This window comes from Heptranchias perlo, unplaced genomic scaffold, assembly GCF_035084215.1.
Source record: "Heptranchias perlo isolate sHepPer1 unplaced genomic scaffold, sHepPer1.hap1 HAP1_SCAFFOLD_495, whole genome shotgun sequence".
Lineage (NCBI taxonomy): Eukaryota > Metazoa > Chordata > Chondrichthyes > Hexanchiformes > Hexanchidae > Heptranchias > Heptranchias perlo.
In genome coordinates this window covers 148,266-156,761 of record NW_027139511.1, presented here as the reverse complement: position 1 = coordinate 156,761, position 8,496 = coordinate 148,266, and the positions used below count along the sequence as shown (strand labels likewise).

Genomic DNA, 8,496 nt, shown 5'->3' with positions numbered 1-8,496 from the left:
TGTCAGAGCGAGAATTGTCTGAACCCCGAATTTATTTAATGTAACAAACACAAGCACACTTAATCATCCGTGTATCAACGCACTGATGGATACACAAAGATAAACACAGCGAGAAATGCAGGCAGTATCAGGATGCACAGGTAAACGGACAAGGGAAATGGACAAAGATCAAACGGTCTGTGCCTCGAACAGACAGTAACGTGTCGCTGATCGATATTAGTGAGACGAGGTGGGGAACAGGTGCTGTGAATTGGTGCTGTGGTTTAGTTGGTGAAAGCATCTGTCTTGTAAACAGGCGATCCTGGGTTCAACTCCCAGCAGTGTTTTGTGTAACTTATTATTTTTACCTAATTTGTGGAATTCAGCGACAAAGTCACACTTTGGAATTGGTATTTGTTGAGGTTTGAGGAGGAAACCGATATCAGAATGACTGTTCAAAAACACCATTTCATCGCACAGACAGACCTCTCACAGAATGTGTCTGTAACACTTTAATTTAAGGACACGTTCTTGTTTCTGGGCTCGTCGGGGTCAGGGTATAATTCACGATTTATGTCATAGAGGAGCGAATGGTTGTCTCCTAGACCTCCGGATAGCAGTGATAAAGTTCGAGGATACACAGAAGCGGACAGGGTGGTCGGGGTCTGGAACTCACTGTCTGAAAGGGTGGTCGAGGCAGAAAACCTCAACTCATTTCAAAAGTGCATGGATGTGCATTTGAAGTGCCGTAACCTACAGGGCTACGGACCAAGCCCTGGAAAGTGGGATTAAGCTGGAGAGCTCTTTTTCGGCCGTCACAGACACGATGGGCCGAATGGCTTCCTTCTGTGCTGTAGCTTTCTCTGATTCTATGATTCCGTGTGTGGGAAGGGATTCACTCAGTCATCACATGTACTGAGACACCAGGGAGTTCAAAAGTGACGACAGGGGTTGGATTCTGCTGTTAATCCCATCCAGGACTGAACCATGTTCATTCTGACAGTTGGGGTTTGTTTCTCCTGATGTTAATAACCCCTATAACTGGGCTGGAGTTTAATATTCTGGATATCTGTTAAATAAATCAGCTTTGTTTTGAACACCTTGTTGTAGATTTTGGTCTTTTCCTCCTGAGTGTTTAACGTCACCTGACTGGAGCTCAGAAAGGACAATCTGGGGGGAGGATCGTCCGGTGGGAACAGAACTTCAGCCTGGACACAGTCCTTCAGGGCCACACTGAGAGGGGCAAACGGCACTTTGGTCTTTCTCGTCTCTCTTCACTGACAGCAAAGTCACTGTGCGGCGTCCAGTTTAAAAATGACTGTGGTAATTATTCTATGAAGATTTAACCTGTTTGTGTGACAGTCCTGAGTCTACCATTTAAGGCAGGTGTTAACTCATTTATAATAAACCTGTTTAAAATAAATGGGTTATGAATTGTGATTTCCGTGAAGCCAATGTTCCATTCCTTTATATGATTCATGTGCCTGCTCTCCGACAACAGGGTAAATGGTGGAATATCAGCCCTGCTCAGCCGGCAATGATCACGGTACATTTTCTTGCAGACAAAACACACATTGAAACCCTGGAACTTTGAGGTGATGAATCCTTAGGGAAAATAAAATTAGGGCTCGAACCATCAAACTTTCGCACCAACCGATAGCACCACCGAGACAGGTGAAGAAGTCACCCACTGAACCAGTAATTCATTGAGCTGAACTTTGAGTTTGCAGTGATCAATAGAACAGCTGTCCACAGTCAGTCCAAAATGAATGGTTGAAACTTGCAGGAGTGAAAATCCAACGAGCCGGTCTTCACTCTTAAACCAGCAACTGTGAAGTTAAGAGAAACGTGCCGGAGAAATACTCGATTTCAGCGCGGTGACACTGGGCCAGAGTAAAGCTCAGTTAATATGATCGCCGAGTGGTGAGAGGGTGGATTTGGAATTCCTGAGCGACCGCACTGCGCATTTTCCAGATCTGCTTGGAGCACCAATCCCTTCAATTCATCACTTACAGGGACAATTCGATTCTCGGTTTCTTTTCCCTGAGTTTCGTGAAATTTTTAAAAATTGAAAGCGACCATTATCAGAGCGAACCTCGTCACCGACATGCTCACAGATACAGAGCGGCCACACTCTGCTTCAGTGAGATGAAAACCCAGAGCGGTTTCAAGGTCGAATGTAATTGTAAGCAAAGCTCATTCAATGAAAGTGCAGGTCATTGAGGTGCCTTTAAAGTCCTGATTGTTTGAACTGAATTTCATCCGAAAGCGCTTGAGATTCAGGTGGAGTGATTTGGGGACTTCCTTTCCCTCTTCGCAAAAGTTTGAACCGCAGCTCAAGATCAATAGTCCCGGGCTAAATTCGGGATTCGCCGGGATATGAACCTCGCATCGAGAATTATCCTCCCACCTCAATGAGCCCAGAAAGAAGAACGTGTCGTCACATTTACATGTCACGGTCACATTCTAAACTGGTTTGTCCTGTACTGTACATTACTGTCTAAATATTACAGATAAGCAGAGCACTTGAGCTGTCACAGCTGTGACTTTGACTTTTCTCCCTCTCCTCTGGATCTCCCCGGCAACTGCCACTAACCACAATCTTCTCTCACACTTCTCCATCAGGAAGTTCCGAGCCTCGGTTTTCAAATGAAATAACGCCCATCTCTCCAATCACCGACAGCCCAGAGAGAGTTTCATAATTTCAGCTTCCACTTTGCCCAAATCCTGCTTAAAGTACCATGAAAAAATTGGCCTTTGGTCAATAATAATACAATTAAATGTTCTTATCTTCAGGGGCATTGTTTCAGATTCCACGGCTTTTAAAGATCACTGCTGATGTTCAACGAATCGCCTCTTGTTTGGAGGCTTCTGTGTGGGAAAGATCAGGAAGCGATAATTGAGAGACCGAGGATGAAGCTGTTTGATGGGAGCACTGGGGACACAGACCGTGCGCGGCTCCAGTGGAGCAATCGGTCAGCGCGCGTTATTTCTACAATAATTATACACTCGAGAAATGCTGGGGTTGTGAGTTTCAGCGCCATCTAAAGTAGTTGAACCTTCTAAACATTTTGACTGGAGTTCAAGGTCCAACCGGTTCCATAACACATCGACTTCTTCGTGTCCCCATGTGGGCACTGAGGCTCCTCTGGCCTCCCGTCTTGCAATAGCAGGTGAGAGTTTATTTGTTTATAGGAGGGAGAGGGGGCGATTGGCGAGAGCTGAAATGGTAAAGCGGCCGGCACGACATCTTTAAATCTAAAGAACCAAACACACAATTCTTCTTTCCGTGAAGCAGGGATTCATCGGTTTGAAGTGTCGTGTAGGGAAAATTCGGGAGGCAAATCTGCTGCCTGGTGTCACGGTGCAACGGGTGAAATTATTTAGCTTTCAATTGTTGATTGGCTGAAATGTCGAGAGGCCTTTCCCAGCTCCCGTGTGGAACAAGTTCAGCTTTTGAGCCATTGGGTCAAGTGTTTTATTTATTGCTGCGAACGAATGACAAGACATTTTGTACAAACAAGAAGAATTGTAAACTCACGAGTTCACTGTCCATGTTTCTTACATCATGTTCAACAGAAACAAGGATTCTCCTCAACACGTTGCTGAAAATTGTATCAAAGGGATATTCCCCCCAATTCGACATCGACGGGGATAATTCAGAGTCCCACCATGAATCTGTATGATGGAAACTACTTTAACAGCGAGCCTGGATAGCTCAGTCGGTAGAGCATCAGACTTTTAAAACAGGTAGTGATCTGAGGGTCCAGGGGTCAAATCCCTGTTCAGGCTAAAGGTTTTAAAACAGCTGGCAAGTTCTGCTTTTCCAGCGGACCAACATCAGCGAAAGGAGCAAGAGTTGGCCATTCAGTCCCTCGAGCCTGCTCCGGCATTTGATAAGGTCATCGCTGATCTTTGACCTCAACTCCACTTTCCCGACCTGTCCCCATATCTCTTGAGTTCCTTCGTGTCCAAAATTCGATCTATCTCAGTTTTGAATCTGTTCAATGGCTCAGCATCCACAGCCCTCTGAGGGAGAGAATTCCAATGGTTCACAACCCGCTCAGTGAAGAAATCTCTGTACTAAATGGCTGCCCCCTTATCTTGAGATTATAACCAATACTTCCAGACTCTCCAGCTAGGGGAAACAACATCCCAGCATCTACCCTGTCACTTTCGCCCCAGACAAATTGCTCGCACAAAATGGAATTTACTGTTAGAACACGAAAGACTTGTTCAGACAATGACAGCACCAAGTGCGGGTCGGCAGGTACATGAAATGGACAGTGAGGGGAAATATTACCACAAGCTGCTGGTGGAACTGTTTCCATTTCCAAAACACACACACCGAATCAGTGCAGCTCCTGGGAAAGGTGCAAGGCAACGCAGGACTGTCATGTCTCACTTGAAGCAATTGACACACACAAGATTCTGCCATCACGAGCCATCTCCTTCTGTTTCTGTCACTAGTTTATCTCCAGCTTCCTCTGCTCCTCCAGATGCCGGTGAATTAGATGTTCAAAGCAAATACTGCGACTTAACGAGAAAAAATACCTTAACTGGAAAGCAGGAGAGGTGAAGAATGATGCTGGGTATTGAGAGACGATGGATTTTGCAGATACCAGGATAAATAGACACAACGACCTCATCTCCCTGCTTCTTCGGATACTGAATATCTTCATGCTCAAGAGATGTTCTCACTGCCCCAGGCCCATTTTCTCCAGTCGCATCTCCCACCAATCTTGCACACGCTGCTTCGCTCTTGAATTGTGCATTTTTTTCACACTGGGGTTTAATTTGAAGAAAACATTGCTGTGATCAGCTGGTGTTGTTAAGGAGACGGAGCACAAGAAGATACATAAAAGGCAAATGATAACAGTGACTGTTAAGACCCTGTGAGCTACAGTTAAAGGTCGGTAACATTTAAAGTGTCAGGCAGCAGATCTTTTCAAAATCTTGACACAAATGGCAAGAAAACACAACGCAGAATTTGATCAATGTCATGACTTTCAAATAGCAGACATTTTATACACAAGGCAAGAAAGATTTACAAGGGTGTTGCCTGGACTGTAGAATTTTAGCTAAGAGGAAAGATTGGATAGGTTGGGGATGTTTTCTTTAGAACAGAGGAGACTGAAGGCAGATTTAATTGAGGTGAACAAAATTATGAGGGGCCAAGATTGTGTGGATTGGAAGGACCCATTTCCCTTAGCAGAGAGGTTAATAACCAGGGACATAGATTTAAAGTGATTGGTAGGAGGATTAGTGGGGAACTGAGGAGAAATTCTTTCACCCAAGGGTTGTGGGGGTCTGGAACTCACTGCCTGAAAGGGTGATAGAGGCAGATACCCTCATCGCATTTAAAGAGTCCGTGGGTATGTACTTGAAGTGCCGTGACCTACAAGGCTACAGACCAAGAGCTGGAAAGTGGGATTAAGCTGGATAGCTCTTTTTCGGCCGGCACGGACATGTTGGGCCGAATGGCCTCTTTCTGTGCTATAAATTTCATTGATTCTATGATTCTATTTAACAGTAAGCAGGGTAGTTTAGGGGTCATGAGAACGCTACTGAAGAAAAATAACTGCTGGGAAACAAGCAATGTGTCCTTGTAAACCACAGATTAGGGAAGTTCCAGCTCCAGTGACAGAGATGGATCACAACAGGATATATAAGTGAGGGGATACTGATGTAAGGGTCAGTCAGGACTGGAGACACTGGAGATCAAGCTCAGGGCGGGATCATCTCGTGTATACGGAGGACTTGCATGTTTACTCTGGTGGAGGAAAGAGAATTTGCTCATATATTTCTTAATAAGTTTTTAAAGTTGCTGACCCTCAGACTTGTTAATTAATAAGACAATCTGTGGACATCACAATGAAGTCACTGACACTCCTCTTCACAGTTCCCCACGCTTCCAATTTTGGCGTCATCGAGAGATTTTCACCTTGTGTCCCACATACCCAAGCTGAGATCATTCTCTATATTGAGAAGAGCAATGGTCCCAACACTGACCCTGGGGGACACCACTGTTTACATCCCTCCAGTTTGAAGAACATCCATTAACCACTACTCTCTGTTTTCTGCCCTTCACACAAATTCCACCCACACTGCCCCATTCATTTTAATAGCCTCCTGTCCGGCAGCTTGTCAAATACCTTTTCACAATCCATCCACACAACATCCACTACATTCCCTTTATCAGTAGACTTGAGATATCTCAAATAATCCATGTTGGCTGTTCTTAATTCATGTGTTTTTCTAACAAATGTTGAAATGTTTGCTCCACCTCATCTGGTTTCATCTGTTTCAAGCCACAACAGAAAGGTTGAGTTTTCTCCTGGAGCTGAAGATGCTTCAGACAATGAGGGACATCTGGGCTTCGACCCGCCCATTCAGTGCCGCAACTCCCGCCCCTCACACACTCTGATTGGTTGCAGGTCCAGCTTTCCGCTCATCCCTCCAGTCAATTTACCAAAAGACCATAAGAGAAAGGAGCAGGAGTCGGCCATTCGGCCCCTCGAGCCTGATCCACCATTTAATGAGATCATGGCTGATCTAATTTTTAGATTAATTCGACTTTCGCGCCCTTTCCCCATATCCTTTGACTCCTTTTCTGATTAAAAATTTGTCTAACTCAGCCTTGAATGTGCTCAATGAATCAGTCTCCACAGCTTTTTGGGGTAAAGAATTCCAAAGATTCACAACCCTCTGGGAGAAGAAATTCCTCCTCATGTCCGTCTTAAACGAGCGACCCCTTATTCTGAGACTATACCCCCTAGTTTTAGATTCCCCCATGAGGGGTAACATCCTCTCAGCATCAACCCTGTTGAGCCCCCTCAGAATCTTGTATGTTTCAATAAGATCTCCTCTCATTCTTCTAAACTCCAATAATTATAGACCAAACCTGTTCAATCTTTCCTTTTCAGACAACCCTTCCATACCCGGAATCAACCTCGTGAACCTTCTCTGAACTGCCTCCAATGCAAGTATGCCCTTCCTTAAATAAGGTCACCAGAACTGTACGCAGTACTCCAGGTGTGGTCTCACCAGCACCCTGTACAGTTGTAGCATGACTTCCCTGCTTTTATACTCCATCCTGCTAGAAATAAAGGCCAATATTCCGTTTGCCTTCCGGATTACCTGCTGCACTTGTATGTTAACTTTTTCTGTTTCATGTAGGAGGACACCAAGGTCCCTCTGTACCGCAGCGTTTTGTAGTATTTCTCCATTCAAATAATATTTTGCTGTTTTATTTTTCCTCCCAAAGTGGATGACTTCACATTTTCCCACATGAGATTCCATCTACCAAATTTTTGCCCATCCGTTCAACCTGTCAATATCTCTTTACAGACACTTTGTATCCTTATCGCAATTTGCTTTTCCACCAATCTTTGTATCATCAACAAATTTGGCCACAAGACACCCTGTTCCTTCATCCAAGCCACGAATATATATTGTAAATAGTTGAGGCCCCCGCACTGATCGCTGCGGCACCCCACCGACAAAAGGAAAGGTCGGGATATCTCCTTAATCACAAGAGCGGGGTTAATAGTGAAACTGACGGTCCTGAGGTGCAGTTGGAAAATAAACATTAATTGAACCCGTCAGTTGCAACAATTAATAAAACGAAATTAATAAAAGTTACCGAAAAAAATATTTTCTGGAGTTCACCAATGTGGGGCGGGGGCTTCGATGCTGTGTGTTTGTGCCGGTTTAAATGGCACGAAGGGCTGGGCTTTCAGTTTATTTTATTTTCCTTGGTCCAAACGCGCTCTTCCTGCTTCAAATGTTTTTGTTTTTCGGCCTGATATTAAGATCATCAATGGCGGTTGCATCACCCAGCATGCAGCGCGGTACAGATTGTGCCCTATCTGAATCAGTGGAGCCCAGTGCGCAGGCGCAGTAGTGACTCATTATCGGTCAGTGTGTCCTGAGCATGCGCGGCCAGTCGAGGCTGCGGGAGGAGCGCGTTCGGTGCAGGTCAGAGGATCGGAGCAAGAGGCTCAATAAACCCCGGGGCCCGGGTCCGGGCTCAGGCCCAGGCTCAGGCTTTACAAACCCCGAGTGCGGCCCCAGACCCGAATATAAAACAGTGAACATTATCCCCCCCTCACTACCCGCCGGGAAATGAAGGGGAAATGGGGATCGGTCAGGGAGCGTCTGTAAATGAAGGAGAAATGGTGATCGGTCAGGGAGCGTCTGTAAATGAAGGAGAAATGGTGATCGGTCAGGGAGCGTCTGTAAATGAAGGAGAAATGGTGATCGGTCGGGGAGCGTCTGTAAATGAAGGAGAAATGGTGATCGGTCAGGGAGCGTCTGTAAATGAAGGAGAAATGGTGATCGGTCAGGGAGCGTCTGTAAATGAAGGAGAAATGGTGATCGGTCAGGGAGCATCTGTAAATGAAGGAGAAATGGTGATCGGTCAGGGAGCGTCTGTAAGTGAAGGAGAAATGGTGATCGGTCAGGGAGCGTCTGTAAATGAAGGAGAAATGGTGATCGGTCGGGGAGCATCTGTAA

The 8,496-nt window shown here is 45.4% G+C and overlaps 2 non-coding genes across 2 annotated transcripts; both read left to right on the top strand.

Annotated features, from left to right (window-relative positions):
* Window positions 1–252: 252 nt before the first annotated feature.
* On the top strand, window positions 253–326 carry trnat-ugu (transfer RNA threonine (anticodon UGU)). Its single transcript has one exon. It is a non-coding gene; the product is annotated as a tRNA-Thr (tRNA).
* Window positions 327–3,686: 3,360 nt separating this feature from the next.
* Window positions 3,687–3,771, top strand: trnak-uuu (transfer RNA lysine (anticodon UUU)). The gene is given in 2 exon segments: window positions 3,687–3,723; window positions 3,736–3,771. It is a non-coding gene; the product is annotated as a tRNA-Lys (tRNA).
* Window positions 3,772–8,496: the final 4,725 nt, after the last annotated feature.